The sequence below is a fragment of the Phyllobates terribilis genome, unplaced genomic scaffold (assembly GCF_046119375.1).
Source record: "Phyllobates terribilis strain yellow unplaced genomic scaffold, ASM4611937v1 Scaffold_3__8_contigs__length_932513732, whole genome shotgun sequence".
Classification (NCBI taxonomy): Eukaryota; Metazoa; Chordata; class Amphibia; order Anura; family Dendrobatidae; genus Phyllobates; species Phyllobates terribilis.
Window position 1 is genome coordinate 457,999,726 of NW_027362763.1, and position 18,032 is coordinate 458,017,757.

Below are 18,032 nucleotides of genomic sequence, written 5' to 3' on the forward strand. Positions count from 1 at the left end.
ATAAATAACCTACTTGTTTAGACCTAAAGAATCTCTATCAATGAATCATTTATGAAACAGCCCCTACATTGTATCACGATTACATTGAAAGTACCTTGTCTTGTGTGTCTTATTTTAAGCAAGAAGAAAAATTCTGCTTGGTGTCCTGTGTTCCAATCGCTTTGATAATAGGATACTAAATAGATATGTTGCTTTACTCTTATTTAAGTTTATAGATAGGAATATCTTTCTATTTTACTTTGTTTTCAACAGCACAATGTTTTATTATGTATCTAATCATTATCCACACACAGAAAACCAATAAAGAAACTATGGTATGTCAAAAGAATCACAATCTACATACTGTATTTTCAAGAAATGATGCATGAACAGACTTGGTGTGAATTTGTCTTTCAAGACTTCCAATTCATTAATTGCTTTGCTAATTGCTTCATGCAGATTTGTTGGCTCAAAGACTTTGGTAGTATTTTGTGCTTAATATTTATGGCACTTTCCCATCTATTTCTAGTGACAGTTTTAAAAAATAATTGTTTATGAAAAAGAGCCAAACACTGTGGGAAGATCTCACTGTAGCCTATGCTGCTTGAGAAAACATTTTATTTAATTCCTTTTAGACTATTCCATTGCCCAGCTGAAATAGAATATTATGTAAAAAAAAGTAATTTCTTGTTTTTATGAACGCCGTAGCAACTTGGCACATTTATTGCTGGCATCCCTGTTTAAGTTGTGAGTCAACTCACTTTGTTTTCTGTGTGAATGTCTGCAATCAGTTATTCCTGTAATTGTGCCCAAAATAATTCTGACTAAACTTTACTTTGTTGTATTAGAAAGGTTAAACATTTGGTTACCTGGAGAGGAAGTCATTAATAGCATTAGAGGTGAAGAATATGTAGCACAGGAACAGTTGTGTGATATAAAAATAACATTTCTAACAAATAACAATCTCAAAATAAAAGGCATACAATGTGTCTAAACTTTTAGAGGATTTCTTATGGACTTGGTTCCTTGTCTTCTCTTATGAGAAGTGATTTGACTAAAATTGGCAATTAACCCAAAGAATTGTTTCCAACATAACTGTACATTGGAATTCCCTGAATGTCATACAACATATGCCTCTATTCTGAACGAGTCTTCTTTAGTCTAAAGACTTTTTATGTATTGGGTGCCATATGTCTGCTCTGCTTGTGCAGATGTACAGAACAAGGAGAAAATCAGTATGGAATTGACTGGGAAAGCAATACAGTTTTCCTTGTCAAATACGTGGAGAAAACACAACATTTACAAATATAGACTCTTATTTTGGATGGCTAGATCACAATATATTAATGTAATATTTTTATAACATTGAAAGTATGCTCATAGAGATGAACATTATGTATCCTCTATGTATATATATATATATATATATATATACAAAATACATCTGGATATTTTTTTTAATAAAGGCAATACATTTAAATTCTATGTTGGTAATTATCAGCCTCCATGCTCTCAAATGGACATAATATGCGTCACTTATGAACATTGTCTAACAGTAAGACTGGCTTTGTTGTCCGTAACAACTATTTACAGTACATCATTATTTTTCCACAACGGTTTAAGAAATAATTGGTTTCTATGGGCAAAAAAGCCAGTTTTACGGTTGACTTTTTTTTATATATAATAATGCTCAGTTTTATTGTGAAAATAACAAATACAACAAATAACCTGTATATTGAAAATTAAATCAGTATCACCCTGTTTTTAAAGTGAACATAAGGGGTCATATATAATCAGAGGAATTTTCAGTATGTGCATTTTGTTCTAAACTAACTGATTTTTGATGAAATTTATCAAAATATTACATGTTTAGTACTGAATTTGTCACAAAATTGAAATAACATGAGACCTCGTAAGTGGACTAAAGGAAACATCTGCAGATCTTCATACAAAAAAGACAGATTTTTTCTGGATAAAGAGAAAGATAGCAAATATAAAAAATAATGTAAAATAAAAGTTGCATTTTCACATAACATCTGGAAAAGAAAACCCTGTTCACTTTGGCCTGAAAAAATAAATATATAAAATAAGCTCAAATTACTGCCTCTACACTACAGATCCATGGTGTATTATTCTATAACGTGATTTAAATAGGATTCCTTAGTTCCTTATGAGTGAATCCAGCAAAATTTGAATTCACCTGTTAAAGACACCAGAGCATAATAAACAAAATATGTACCAAAAAAAACAAAAAACATTATATTCACCTTATTGTTCATCACTTCGGCCCCTCCACTCCTCATCGCCAACCGCCCACTCCTCACCATAACTTCTGATCATCTACTGCTCGTGGTGAATTCCCAGAACTTCTGGCTCTCATGAGGAAAAGGAGGGTTCTGCATAAGTGCCTGGAAGGTATCAATATCATGATGTAATGACATAAGCCCTGACCTTCCGTGTACATTGCACATGCGCAGAACCCTCATAGGCCTCATGAGAGACAGAAGTTCAGGCTCAGTATGAAAGGCTGGGGAATTCCAGCATGAGTGGGAGTGAATCAGAAGATGCGCTGAGAACTGGACAGGTGAGTAGTGGAAAGGCGAGAGAGGTGAGTGTAAGGATTTTTTTAACCTTTTGATGGTGTTTTATGGTTCAGATAAAAAGTGCCAGGTACTGCAAAGAACTTCCTATTCTTGATTACTGAATCCAAAACTCAACACCCAGCCCCCTTGAATCATGAACCTGAACACAATTTGAACATTCATTTCATCGACAATAAGTATGCTGCAAATTTCCTGGTATAATCGGCACAATTTGTTGGATTCAAAATTGTGTTAGATATGCTCTTCTCTACACAAAAAAAAACTGACAAAAAAAATACTCATGACAATATTGATTTTATTTCGACTTGTTAAAAATCTGTCTCTTCCAAGCTGCAAAATATATACGGGAAGGAATCACTTATGTTTTCTAATTAAATATGTATGGTAGAGATGAGCAATTTTTTCCAATGGAATAAAATTATTCTCAAATTTCAGTGTTCTCCAGAGTATAGATTTTTTGCAGCTCACTTTGCAGTTTTTCAGTCCATATTTACAGTGACTCTGTAATGGTGTGGACTGTATTGCCCTGTTCCTGTCCCTGAAGACAACAATTGCATAATATAGATAATGTTTTCCCTTTTATATATATTTATATACATATATATAGATATGTATATATATATATATATATATATATATATATATATATATATATATATATATATATATATATATATATATATATACAGTACAGACCAAAAGTTTGGACACACCTTCTCATTTAAAGATTTTTCTGTATTTTCATGACTATGAAAAATTGTACATTCACACTGAAGGCATCAAAACTATGAATTAACACATGTGGAATTATATACTTAACAAAAAAGTGTGAAACAACTGAAAATATGTCTTATATTCTAGGCTCTTCAAAGTATCCACCTTTTGCTTTGATGACTGCTTTGCACACTCTTGGCAGTTTCTTGATGAGCTTTAAGAGGTAGTCACCGGAAATGGTTTTCACTTCACACATGTGCCCTGTCAGGTTTAATAAATGGGATTTCTTGCCTTATAAATGGGGTTGGGACCATCAGTTGTGTTGTGCAGAAGTCTGGTGGAAACACAGCTGATATTCCTACTGAATAGATTGTTAGAATTTGTATTATGGCAAGAAAAAAGCAGCTAAGTAAAGAAAAATGAGTGGCCATCATTACTTTAAGAAATGAAGGTCAGTCAGTCCGAAAAATTGGGCAAACTTTGAAAGTGTCCCCAAGTGCAGTTGCAAAAACCATCAAGCGCTACAAAGAAACTGGCTCACATGAGGACCGCCCAAGGAAAGGAAGACCAAGAGTCACCTCTGATTCTGAGGATAAGTTTATCTGAGTCATCAGCCTCAGAAATCGCAGGTTAACAGCAGCTCAGATTAGAGACCAGGTCAATGCCACACAGAGTTCTAGCAGAAGACACAACTCTTCAACAACTGTTAAGAGGACACTTTGTGCAGCAGGCCTTCATGGTAAAATAGCTGCTAGGAAACCACTGCTAAGGACAGGCAACAAGCAGAAGAGACTTGTTTGGGCTAAAGAACACAAGGAATGGACATTAGACCAGTGGAAATCTGTGCTTTCGTCTGATGAGTCCAAATTTGAGATCTTTGGTTCAAACCACCATGTCTTTGTGTGACGCAGAAAAGGTGTACGGATAGACGCTACATGCCTGGTTCCCACCGTGAAGCATGGAGGAGGAGATGTGATGCTGTGGGGGTGCTTTGCTTGTGACACTGTTGGGGGTTTATTAAAAATTGAAGGCATACTGAACCAGCATGGCTACCACAGCATCTTGCAGTGGCATGCTATTCCATCCGGTTTGCGTTTAGTTGGACCATCATTTATTTTTCAACAGGACAATGACCCCAAACACACCTCCAGGCTGTGTAAGGGCTATTTGACCAAGAAGGAGAGTGATGGGGTGCTACGCCAGATGACCTGGCCTCCACAGTCACCAGACCTGAACCCAATCGAGATGGTTTAGGGTGAGCTGGACCGTAGAGTGAAGGCAAAAGGGCCAAAAAGTGCTAAGCATCTCTGGAAACTCCTTCAAGATTGTTGGAAGACCATTTCCGGTGACTACCTCTTGAAGCTCATCAAGAGAATGCCAAGAGTGTGCAAAGCAGTCATCAAAGCAAAAGGTGGCTACTTTGAAGAACCTAGAATATAAGACATATTTTCAGCTATTTCACACTTTTTTGTTAACTATATAATTCCACATGTGTTAATTCATAGTTTTGATGCCTTCAGTGTGAATGTACAATTTTCATAGTCATGAAAATACAGAAAAATCTTTAAATGAGAAGGTGTGTCCAAACTTTTGGTCTGTACTGTATATATGATGTCCTGTGAAATGTGAACTATGTACTGTGATATGGGGTAGTATAAGTACTGTTAATATATTAATGTGAAGTATATTATGCATTGTACGTGGCAGCAGTTTAGGACATGTGATAGTTTATAGTATAAGCATAGGACATAAGATAAGAACAATACTGTTAGTATACACTGATATATGATAGTAACTGTCGTTAGTTAAGGGTGTAGGATAAGATACAGTTAATGTTTGGGACAAGCCCACAGTGGGAGGGGTGTGCTAGCAAAAAGCAAGCACTTCCTGGTTGTGACTCACATAGGGAAGTAAAATCACAAAATCAAGTTCAAGTGCAGTGGGCTGCTAGGGCCAGCATGTACCTATCATTCAAAGTAGTAAGAGGCCATACTAGAATCCAAGGCGGACATTCCGGTAATGCCAGGAGTTAAATGCCCGACGTAGGAACTAAAGGGAACATTGTGTCCTCTGGCATACAGGGGAAGATGGACTACGAACTGTGCGAAGGGAAGGTAGCAGATTCCGGGTACACTATGGAACTGGGAGGAAAATCCCTGGGGTTGAAAGAGCCAGTGAGCATAGGGATTGTCCAGGAGGAATGAAGGGTAGGGCTGAAGATGTGTTGCACTAAGGAAGTAAGGAATAAGAAGTGTTGTGCCCTGTTCCACATGTCACAATCTGATGAACTTGAACTGTTCAGTAAACTTCTGTTGTTTGAAATGAACTTGGTGTCACCTGAGTTGGGTACAGCGGCTCCTAATGATGGAGGCCTGGAGACAGCGGAGGCCTGTGGCCTACTCGTGAGTGTGATGCACTCCACACCTGACAGCACACTGGAACTGGGACACGGTTTTCTTGTAAAGTGCCAGAGCAAAACAGGACAGCATCTCGATCATGACTACCGCTCTCGGCCACTTTACAGCTCCACCACCAGAGTCCTTACTTGATTTTTTATACACAACTAGGAAGTGGCTTCCTAGTGGAAGCCGCCCAAAGAAGAGCATGCTACTTCTGTTAACCACATCACGGTCTTTGAACCCTGAAGTGCTTAAAAAGAGGTAGCAAAAGACTGAACACATGCACAGCCATGTTGCTTTGATATTGCTGTGTACTGTGTTCACTTTTTGCTGCACCTCTGCTATAATTTTTCAGGCGGATTCAAGGCGGAATCTGCTCCCCAGAAAACGTTCACATACTCTAGGAAAGGTATGTGCAAGGCTCGATGCATTATTTTGGTTTATAAAATGAAAACAAACATGAAAAACAATTAACACATCTTTCTTTAACCATTTATTACATCCAGTAATATGCATATCCCCAAATCATAATAAAATGTTTAAGTGAATGTTTGGAATAGCATTTTTTAATAATCCCCAGCTGTGTAGCACTGTGATTATTATCAAGAAAACACATTTTATAAAATAAATGAGAAACATAGCATATTATCTTAAGGATAATAAAGAATCATGCCATTACAATTAATTTTTACATGAATAATCTTACAACTCCTGCTGCAAATATGCCCATTTCAGTAATGCATTGTCTTTGATTATTAATTACATAGGCTTTTGGGTAGCACTGTCTTGCAGCTTAACATCTGCTTCTATTTGCTGGATGAATGCCGGCATTATCTACTAGTACACAGAAGTGTACTTGTTCTATTGTGCCACTAAACTCTTTATTTTACATTAGCTTGTAGCCTTGAACTTGGTAAAGTACCAAAAGTATTAGTGTAACTTTGTTTAGAAACCAATAATATTGTCAGAACTATTAAAAATATACATATAATCATTAAATATACATTGCCTACACAATTATTGACCTCAATGCTTTTAACATAGTAACAGATTTCACAAGAGATTGTTCTATGATGTCTATAAAGCTTGTCACTGGCTGAATATTGCTCCCAATGCCTAGTTAAAGGGAATCTGGCAGCAGTTTTTTTTCTATTTAATCTGAAGACAGCATGCTGTAGGGGTTAAAACAGAGATTCCAGTGATACCTCTCTTATCAAGCTCCATACTGTTGTTTGCTTGCAATGATTGTTCTAGCACCAGGAGCTAATCATTGCTGGACTATAGAAGTGAGTGCTTCCTGGTCTGACTCCACCCCCTCCTGTGATAAGCAGCTTACTGTCTATAGACTGTGTGCATACAGAGCCTTGTGTGGGTGGGGTTAGCTTTCTCAGCTCTGCTGCATTGCTAAATCTAAAAACTCAGATTGTATCAGAACGGCTGCATCCAGTAATCTATGTGATACATCATTGGATTCAGCTTCTCTTTCCCTACATTATGCTGCTCTTAGATGAGGTAGCAAAAACCTTCTGACAGATTCCCTTTAAGCCCTCAGCTTGACACAGTTTACAGCCGCGGATTATAATCATATCTTCGAATCAGACAGCAATGAAGGATGTCATCAGAAAGACTCACCACCTGATTATTCAGTAACATTAATGTCAATTAATATCATAAGTCAATTACATACAGTAATATACAGTACAGGGGTTAGAATGTCATTTTTTCAGAACTTAGAACCCCTGTGATATCTAGAGGTAGCTAGAATTTTATAATCTATTTATATGCTGTTGTCCTATGCTCTGACCAATATATATATTTAAATTTCCATTAGATATCATTAGAAATTACATTAAACTGCACAAAATGTTATATCTCGAAACTAAATAGTACTAAAAATATGGACATTCATATTTTCATCACACTTTGTCTTTTTATGTTTTAAAACCATAATTACTGTACATTTCATGTAAAGAACCATGCAGGGATAGCACAATATTGGATGCATCCTATCAGGAAATATTAATGGTAAAATTTGTATAAAAATAAATAAAACTATACAGTAATTTTTTAATAAATATTAATCCATGGTTAACAAATGGTTAACAAATGCTATAAATGTTGGTACCAAATATCTGTTTGTCTTTTTTGTGTAATGATTTTCAACCTGTTCATACTCACTCTTTCACTCTAAGAGCTCGTTCACATGTTCAGTTTTTGTTTATCATTTTACATCAGTATTTGTAAGACAACACCAGGAGTGGGTCAAAAATACAGCAGTTTTACACTTGTTTCTTATAATTTTCCTCTGATTGTTCCACTCCTGATTTTGACTTACAAATACTGATGTATGTCTAAGAAGTAATGTTTCTCCTTGTAGAGAGTGATATACCGGCTCTGGCATGCCAAGCAATGCTCCTGTGAGAAATTTAATATGCAAATTGCCTCTTCAGAGAGGAAGAGGACTTGAACTCTATAGCGCCACATATTGGAAGCAACAATCCTACAAGTCACAATCAACCCTTTAACGAGTCGTGCAATATGACTTAGGATAAAAGCCAAATCAGAATCTCAATTTGCAGACACGGTGTTTCAGGCTTTTGGCCCTCATCAGGATTGCTGATTTCAACAGGTGGCGCTAAAGAGTTCAAGTCCTCTTCCTCTCTGAAGAGGCAATTTTAAATTTCCCAGAGGAGCATTGCAAGGCAAATCAGCCTCCTTACCTTCGCATGCCAGAGCCGGTTTGTCGCACAATAAACGTTACCCCTTTGCCCTAAGTCCAGAGCCTCTCAGCTAGCCAAATGAGTTCTCATACTTTGAACTGACGAGGGCTAACAGCCTGAAGCACCATGTCTGCAAATTGAGATTCTTATTGAATTTAATCCTAAGTTATATTGCAAGACTCATTAAAGGGTCAATTGTGACTTGTAGGATTCCAACAGGTGGCACTATAGAGTTCAAGTGTGCTTCCTCTCTGAAGAGGCAATTTGTATATTAAATACTGATGTAAAAATGCTCATCAAATTTTGTATGTGTGAGCATGGAATAAGAGTGCATTTACACTGCTGGGTATTGTGAATGAATGTTCTTAGGGACAATCATTTCCCGCTAATTATGCAATATAAACAGGCTGCCATCCCGACAAATGAGCAAAATGCTCCTTTGTTGGGTGAAATTATCTTTAAGCTTCATTGAAAATCATCGTTCTTAGCAGCAAATCATCCTGTGTGAACATGACATGTACTGCCAAGCACAATGGTATTATATATGCACAGAATGATCTATTACTGATCGTTCCATGGGCATAGAAAGGGTGGTCTATTTGTACATTTAGGCTATTAAGCAGCCACCAATTAGCAAACACTGATCAATAGTCATTTAATAGCCACCATCGGCTAGCATAACCCCAGCCTAAGACCTCATTCAGACATTTTTGCATGTATTCATTCTAGTCATGTTTTCACAGCTCAATCCTATAGGTCCTATATAGTCTACGGTGCTGTTATCATAACATTTTTTGTAGAGCTTGCATCCACAAAAAAATCAGCTGCGAGTCCGTTTCTGATCCAAGTCATGGATAAAAAAAATTGTCCATAGAATCTGCCTATGAAAATCACGGAACAGCACATTGATGCAATCTATTTACAATCTGTGAGCTGTCCATTTTATTTATTTATTTTTTTAATTTTGAGATGTGAAAATTATTGCTGAAACGCTGATGCTAAAAAGTAATACGCTAACCAAATGCTGATAAAAATCGGATACAAAACACTAATAAAATAGGTCAGTTTTTTCACATACATGAAAAAATGGCAATCTGAGTGAAGCCTAAGAGAGGCAGCTCAATAGATTATGGTCATTGCTTTGATACTTTTTAATAAATGTGTAGTTCTTATTTTAAATTCTCAACTGGGTCAAGAAAACAGATAGACAAAATGCAATGATATTTGTCAAATGTTTATATTACTTCTTCATCATTTACAATTTTTTTCTGAAAACTTTTACCTTTGATAACGTAATTGTACTTTCGTTGTTAAAAATAATTCTCAAAATAGAGCTCCATATATTTCATAGCAAATCTGAGGGGTTTTCAGTAATACTAAGAAAGGTTTTATCTGTGCTCCGAGTCTTAGACCTCTGGGGAATCCTACCTGCACTGATATTTGACCAACATTGAATAAAGTCAGTTGAAACTTGTCTCTTTCTAAAAGAGGTGCTCACAGTCTCATTAACTGCAGTTATTCTGTCAGATAATTTATAGCTAGCATACCCTGGATGATCCCTGGAGAACATGAAAGTTCTCATGTGCAACCTTTCGTCTGTTAAATTGAATTTATAATACATATTTTATTGAGTTCTGTTTAGTAGAGTTACCACTAGTTTGAGCTACTGTGGATTAAATAATGTTTTTTTTGTAATGAATTATTCATTTTGAAACTTTCTAAAATAATATTAGTTTGTATTTTCTATTATTATTAATGTAAATGATAACATAAAAGTCATTATACCCCAATGATGGATGGTGGCTCCCCAGCTGGGGCCATCTTTAAATATTATTGTGACTTTGAGGCATCAGAGATGTCTTAGTATTTTTAAAATTTGGCACTGAGGTCAAAACCCTTTCATTGACAGTAAACAGTATTTCTCTTGGTTTTAGTATAGTAGAAGCCATGTCACTCAGTAATATCTGTGATAAATTTTTTTCTTATTAATACCCATTGTAGATGAACACCTTATCTGATATTTTAAAGTTTCTCCTGAGCCAGAAATGTTGTCTGAACTAAACTAATAGGTTAAAAATCGTATGAATTGGGAAAGTCAAAGTCCCAGTTGAGAAGGTAACAATTTTGCAGTGAACCTAATGAGCGACAATCTAAATTATGTTTTAAATATTTGTGGTGTTATGTTGTAGTTGTTCTAAGATTTTAATTTAAGTGAATCTTTCATTAGATTATGTTCCCCATGTAGTATATCATGGGGATAGATTCATTCGACTATTAACCAAAACTGCACAAATAATTATGTTCTTTGGCTAATAGGAGTGATCACGTAATAATGTTAATAAGAGTCTACTATATTCATAAGTAAAAAACCCCTCTCGACTCTCCCATCTACATTTCACATCAAGAAGGTGGTGGGTTAAAAATGGAAAGTTATGAAGATACAGGTGCATCTCACTAAATTAGAATATCATCAAAAAGTTAATCAGCCATAATCATCAACATTAACAGAAATAAACACTTGAAATAGATCACTCTGTTTGTAATGACTCTATATAATATATGAGTTTCACTTTTTGTATTGAAAAACTGAAATAAATTAACTTTTTGATGATATTCTAATTTAGTGAATGCACCTGCATTCTCAACATTAAAACTCAAAACTTATAGACCTGATTCATCATTTATGGGGGGTTTTAAGTGATTTTTTTGCCTTGTAGTACTTGTTGCTGTTTTTTGTGCCATATTCTTCAAAATGGAGCAAGCAGGTTGATATTTTTTTGTCACATTTTTTGTCTTTTTTTGCAACTTTTTAAAGAAAAAAATCATGTGATTCTTTAAAATGTTATGTGTATTAGTCTTCAGCTAAGCAAAAGTAAAATTTAACAGATTTTCTACTCTAATAGGGTACTGAGAACATTCACTAAATAAATTTATGACATTTCGCAAAGTCAGAAATGAAAAATTAGGCAAAAATATCTAAAGAACCAAAACCGTGCACTTCTCCTTCCCCCCATAAAAGAAGATGTAACAAAGTAAAGTTAGCTTTAAAAAAAAGGGCATTTTAAATAATTTATAATGCTTAAATTGAAAAAAAGGCACTAGTGTAGCTATTTTTCTCCAGGAAAAAAAGGCAAAAAGATAATAAGGAATCGGGGCCATAGAATGCTCCCCCAGCTCTGCTGCCTTCCCTCAGTTTCTTCATGGTGATTGATAAACCGCTGTATATACGGATAAAAAGCAGCCAACTGTTAATAGCCACCTTGATGGGTAGAAAAGGACTGGGAGGGGAGGAGGGAGAAAATGTATTAAAACATTAGACTCATGAGGTATGTGTCTACTGTGGTGAAACTGTGATTGCTCCTATTAGCCAACCACCCAAATTGCCTAATATGATAATTGACCTGTCCACGTACTATATATAGTCTAATCACAGCTCTATGCAACAGCAATCCAATCAGGCAGCCTACTGTAGGTTAGATGAATGGTACTAGGACTCTTCCCATTTTGTTATATATTGGTAATTATAAACTTTGATAAAAATATGTTAGAAAAATTGATTAAAAAATTGTTTGTCTATGGCTATTTTCAAGATACAGTGGGAAAAATAAGTATTTGATACATAGCCAATTTTGCAAGTTGTACCACCTACATAGAATGGAGAGATCTGTAATTTTTATCGCAGGAACACTTCAACTGTAAGAGACAAAATCTAAAAGTAAAAAAAAGAAAATCACATTGTATGACTTTTAAATAATTAAATTGCATTTTATTGTATGAAGTATTTGATACAATAGAAAAGCAGAACTTAATATTTGGTACAGAAACCTTTGTTTGCCTGTTGCAGAGCCTCAAAGGAGACTGTGATTTATGCAATATGCAGTGATGCAGTGGCATCACTGCATATAGCACAAGTGATCAGACTATTGCATCTTCAAGTCACCTAAGGAGGCTAACAAGAACAGGAAAAAGTAAAAAAGAAAAAAAGTTTTAAAAGATATGAAAAAAACAAAAAGTTCAAATCACCACCCTTTCACCCCATTGAAAATAAAGATATTTAAAAAATGCAAAAAATACACAAATGTGATATCGCAACATTCAGAAATGTCCAATCTATCAAAATATAAAAACAATTAACCCGATTGGTAAACACCGTAAACGGAAAAAATTCAACTACGCCAAAATGACGTTTTTTTGGCTGTCCCAAAAAATGCTGTAACAAGCGATTAAAAAGTTACAATCATTCCAAAATAGTAGTATTAAAAACATTGTCTCGTGCCGCAAAAAATAAGCTATAACACAGCTCCATCGGACGAAAAAAAAAAATGTTACTGGTCTCGGAAAATGGCGACACAACTCAACAAATGGTTTTTTTTTGAAAACTTCAGATTTTTTTCACCATTAGAATAATAAAAAAACTGGACATAATACGTGGTCATTTTTACCTCAAAATGAACTCCGTAAAAACAATTCCCAAAACAAAGTAAAAAATATTAGACTTGTCATTTATTAAATAGAAGAAAATTAATATCATTGAGTGGTAAAAGTAAGAAAACCTTTATTTTCAGCATTTGGCAGCCCTGTTATGTAGCAACAACTGCATCTAAATGTTTCCAGCAATCATTGATTAGGCCTGCACATTGGCTTGGAGTAGTTTTAGTCCATTCTGGGCATTAAAACAGTTTCAACTCTGTTATGTTGGTGAGTTTTCTCTATGAACCGCTTGTTTCAGATCCTTCCACAACATTTCTATACATTTATGGGCAGGACTTTGACTTCACCATTCCAAAATTGTAACTTTATGCTTCTTTTACCATTCTTCGTAAAACAAATTATGTTTTGCATCCTTGTCTTACTACATGACCCACATTCTCTTGAGATTCAGATTGTGGGCAGATGTCCTGATGTTTTGCTTGAGAATTTGCTTTCTAAGTTTAGAAATCATTGTTCCATTAATGATGGCAATCCATTTTGGCCCAGATGCGGCTAAAAAGGACTAAACCATGATACTATCACATTTGTGTTTCCCAGATATCATGAGGTTTTTACTCTGTAACGTAGTGTTTTCCTTTCTCCAAACAATGTTTCTTATTTATACCAAAAAGCTCTATTTTGATTTTATCCATCCACAAAACATTGTTTCAACAACCTTCTGGCTTGTCCACGTTCTCTTTTTTGAAGATTTTTGAAGACCAATTGCGCTCTTGCAATCCTGCCATGCACACTATTGTTGTTCAGTGTCACTCTGGTAGTGGATTAATGAACAGTGACATTAGCTAATGTATGAGAAGACTTTAGTTTCTTTAGAGGCATTTACACTGCAGGATATTTGTGAACAAGCACAGTTAAAAATGCTCATTCACCCAATGAACAGGTAAAGCTCTCATTCAATAGGGTGAAATTATCTTTTGTGCAGGACAAAAAAAAGTCATAGTTCTCGTTAGTGCATCGTTCAATATCTATAATAGCTTATACACACTGAGTAATCTAGTATACATCACTCAGTGCACATTGTTTACTTTGGTAAGCTTGTGCAAACAGGCATTTAAACAACTGCCAATCTGTAAAAGTTTAACCATCGGCAGTCATTTAGTGCTACTTTTCAGTCTAAGTAAATTTATAGAAACAATATAGTCGGCACTCCATAATCGCATTGTGGTGCACGTGGAGGGTAAGTCTCCAAACGAAAAAATCAGGTCCCGGCACTCACATGTAAAGAATTTACTCATTTTTTCCACTTGTAGATTATCAGACCGTTTCAACTCTTCCTGGGATTTTGTTAATTGAATGGCATGTGATGCAAAATTGGTTAGAAAGAACAACAATCTAAACATCTGTATAAAATTGGATCTATCTGAAGATTCAGTAGCAGCCCCTGCAATTTACTTGATTCCATATTACACCTCCATACAACTTGAAGGTTGTACATTGTTATGCTTTGGAATGAGCAGACGCATGGAAGTTCGGGTTCAGGTACCCAACCCAAACTTTATTTAAAGTTTGGTTCTGGTACCAGAACTGTACCAAATCCTGTTGAAAACAATGGGGACCCAAACTTTGACGCTGGAAAAATCTCTCTCTCGCATTTAGCACCAGTACAAACCCAGAACTTTTAAGTTCAGGCTCGCTCATATCTAGTTATGATTAGGGATGAGCAGACAAGTGGAAGATTGGGTTCTGGTATGTGACTTGAACTTTATTCCAAAGTTCTGTTCAGGTACCAGAACTATACCCAAATACCCCATTAATAACAATAGGGAACTGGACTTTTGAGTCATAAAATTTTCTCTCGCTCTGCAACAGACTTCCCCCGGAATTTAAAGCATTGCAAAGGACTTCCGGGAGAAGTCTGTGTTCAGTGTTTAGCAGCGCACACTAACTGGTAAGAACGCCAAACTTAGATATTCGGGTTCGCTCATCTCTAGTTATGATGCATCTGTAATACTGTGTGCACAATCTTAGCAAATCTCTCCTGATACGGCACACTTTCTTGGCACCTTTTGTATTTTTAAAATTATCATATTGTTTTAGTTGGATACAAAACTGTTGTTGCTAACATGACAAAATAATATGCATATGAAAAGCAACTACTGCCGCAACAGCTGTATAGTGTACAGCAGTGCTTTCATAGCATAATTGTTTAAGTTTGCTAATTTTATATAAGACATGATGAGAAGTTTTCTGTTACTCTTGCAAATGATGAAATGTTTACTTTCTATCTGAAGTATTCAGCACAATGAAAGCCATGCAGTAAGGATTTTTAAACTATATGGAGCAATTAATCTTAGTTCAGCAACTGCACAGGAAGAATACCCTGTTCTGCCTTACTTTTCAAATATACTGCTCTTATTCATATCTTCATATCTTTATTATTTCTAAAACTTATTTTCAGGTTGTAAGCAAAGAAAATATACATCTCATTAATTTGGGACTTCTAATAAATAATTCAGAGGTGAGGAAAATATTTTCAAAAACCTCAATTTCTCCTTTATTGTTTAATACCAATGAGTGTGTTTCTTAAAGCAGATTTGCCTCTCTATATGATATGAGCTTGTTGTATACAATGTTGCTAATACTGACACTGAATCTAATATGTACAATGTCACTTTTAGGGATCATTTAGATTAGCTAATTTTTCACCTGTATCTTTTCTGTATTTAGCAAGATCTAAAAGATATCTTCTAAAAACAGCATTCAAAGCCTTCCTTTTTTCATATTATAATTTCACCATTTATGAAAAATGTTTATTTCAATAAATTGTTTTCACCAATTTTGAGGTATATTTTAGTCATTATTCTTTCGTGTATAAAGTCAATTTAGGATATGCTTACAATATAATAGTGCTCAGTTTTTTCAAGCAGTGTTTCCAGAAATGCTGTAGATATGCATTGTTGATGATATTTTTTTCAATAATTATTTTTTTTTCGGAACTTACACAAAAAAAGTAAAAAGACAACATGATTGTATAATTTGAAAATATTGTAAGACCACGTGCACACGTTCAGGATTTTGTCAGTATTTTACCTCAGTATCTGTAAGCCAAAACCAAGAGAGGAACAATCAGAGGAAAAGTATAATAGAAACTCATCACTACTTCTGTATTTACTGTATCACCCACTCCTGGCATTGGCTTACAAATACTGATGTAAAAACTCACCAAATACTCAACATATGCACATGACTTAAAGCTGTGCTCTCACTGAATTTTTTGAGGCAGTCACAAGACATAGGTTTTTCAAGCAGAAACAGCTTCAGGAAACTCTCTTGTTTTGGGATGATTTAGAAGGCCTTTTTCTTTTCTTGAAGTGATTTCTGAGATGGTTTTGAAAAGTTCTGGAAATGTTTTTTCATAAAATGTTGTTTGCAACCTATTGATTGGACAATGCATAGTTTATTGTGTCTTCTTTCAGGATTTTCTTCAAAATACTGAAATGCACTTACATTTTTTTCCACCAGTTATTTATTAAAACCTCATCAAGAAGAAAAACAGCTAAAAAAAATCTTCATATGAACAGCAAAGTGTTTTGCATTAAAAATGAAATGGATGAGATATTACAAGAGATTTTAAAGCAGTTTTGAGGAGGGTTTTGTAGAGTTTTATCTAAACATGCTCCTGAAAAAAATCTGCATGAAAATAGCCTAAGGATATATTAACACTACATCTTTTGCTACTGTTTTTTTGCTGCTTCTCACTTAAAATGGCCAGAAACAGCAATCACAAAAATCTTTCTAGCGTGTTTTCATGAGTGCTTTTTCAATGCGTTTCGGATTGCGGTGTTTTTTTAGGGTTTTTCCAGCATCTTTGGAGCAATGTTTTCAGTTGTTTTCTGGGAATTTTTTAACTTCATTCAACAATGAAGAAACTGCTAGTGTTTTTTCAAGTTAAAATACCGGCAAAATGCTTAAAAAGTAGTCAGGCATCTTCTGAGTGTCTTTTGAGCCTTTAAATTGACTTAAGGCAAAATATGCCTTAAGAATGGTTTAATCACTTTCTTTAACTACTTGGCATCATTGGAAATCTGAAATAGATAAAAGATGCTTAAAAGCTTCAACATATGAATATTAAGCAATTATTACAAATAAATTCATATTTTCATTCTTTTATTCAGCACTTTTTTATGTGGGTTTTGCAGCAGATTTGCCTGAAAAAAATGTTGTGAGCACATTTTATAAAACTGTTTCAGGTAAAAAAATAATTTTATCAAAAACTCTCCCAAAAAAAAGCTTTTCCTGAACTATTTTCTGCTTGAAAAACTTTTTCTTAACACTGGCTCAAACTTATGTGCATATACCCTTATACACCATAAAGTGATTAAACTAAGGAAATTATGGTGACCACTTGTTCTTCCTGCTGAAAAAAATTGAATCAAGCAAAAAGTGAAACCAAACAAACTACAGATAAAAAAGAATAAATACCATGCAAAAATTGACAAGAAAATGCAGCCTTGTACAGGCAATATATATGGTCAATACATGGTCCATATAATGCACAGTTTTAAATACGTATTTCAAAATGTTTTTCTGATTGAATGATAATGACAATAGCTGCTGCCCATTAGCATCACTAAGGCTGGAATCAGATGGCTGCATGAAAAATTGGGAAACTTATCTCTGCAAATTGGCAATATGATAAGTTCCATTGTCAGCAGTGTGTGGTCATCTTCATCGTAGACAGATGCATGAGCTGCCTTCTATTAGATGTACTAGTATGGTCAATACAGCAGACCAGGCTAGTGTATAATCTGTATTTTTTTCTGTGTGTAAACTTTATTGTTTGCAGTTGCACATCTAAATTATTATGTGTCAGTGTGTTGTCCACTGCTCTTGTCTGAACAAGCCCTAACTGGGAGGTCAGATATAATTAAAAACTGGAAACAGTAACACTCCTCTATAACATTGGTTGATAAACAGCATCTTAATAGAAACTAAAGCATATGTATGGGGTTCAGCCTTATTTTAAAGAGAATTTAATTTTATTGTATACATTCAAAATGATAGAAAGTGTAACATACCTGGCGGCGTCCTTGCATAGTGGTCCATCTCCCACTGTGCAAGAGCGCGCACTTGATCTCCTGTCCAGAATGTCTCTCTGGCTTCCCTTCATGCTGTCTGTTTGTGTC

At 35.1% G+C, this 18,032-nt stretch overlaps 1 protein-coding gene across 4 annotated transcripts in view; it reads left to right on the forward strand.

The window, feature by feature from the left end:
* The window catches only part of GRIK2 (glutamate ionotropic receptor kainate type subunit 2), a 1,245,293-nt gene that overhangs the window by 280,253 nt on the left and 947,008 nt on the right, over window positions 1-18,032 (forward strand). The window lies entirely within an intron of this gene.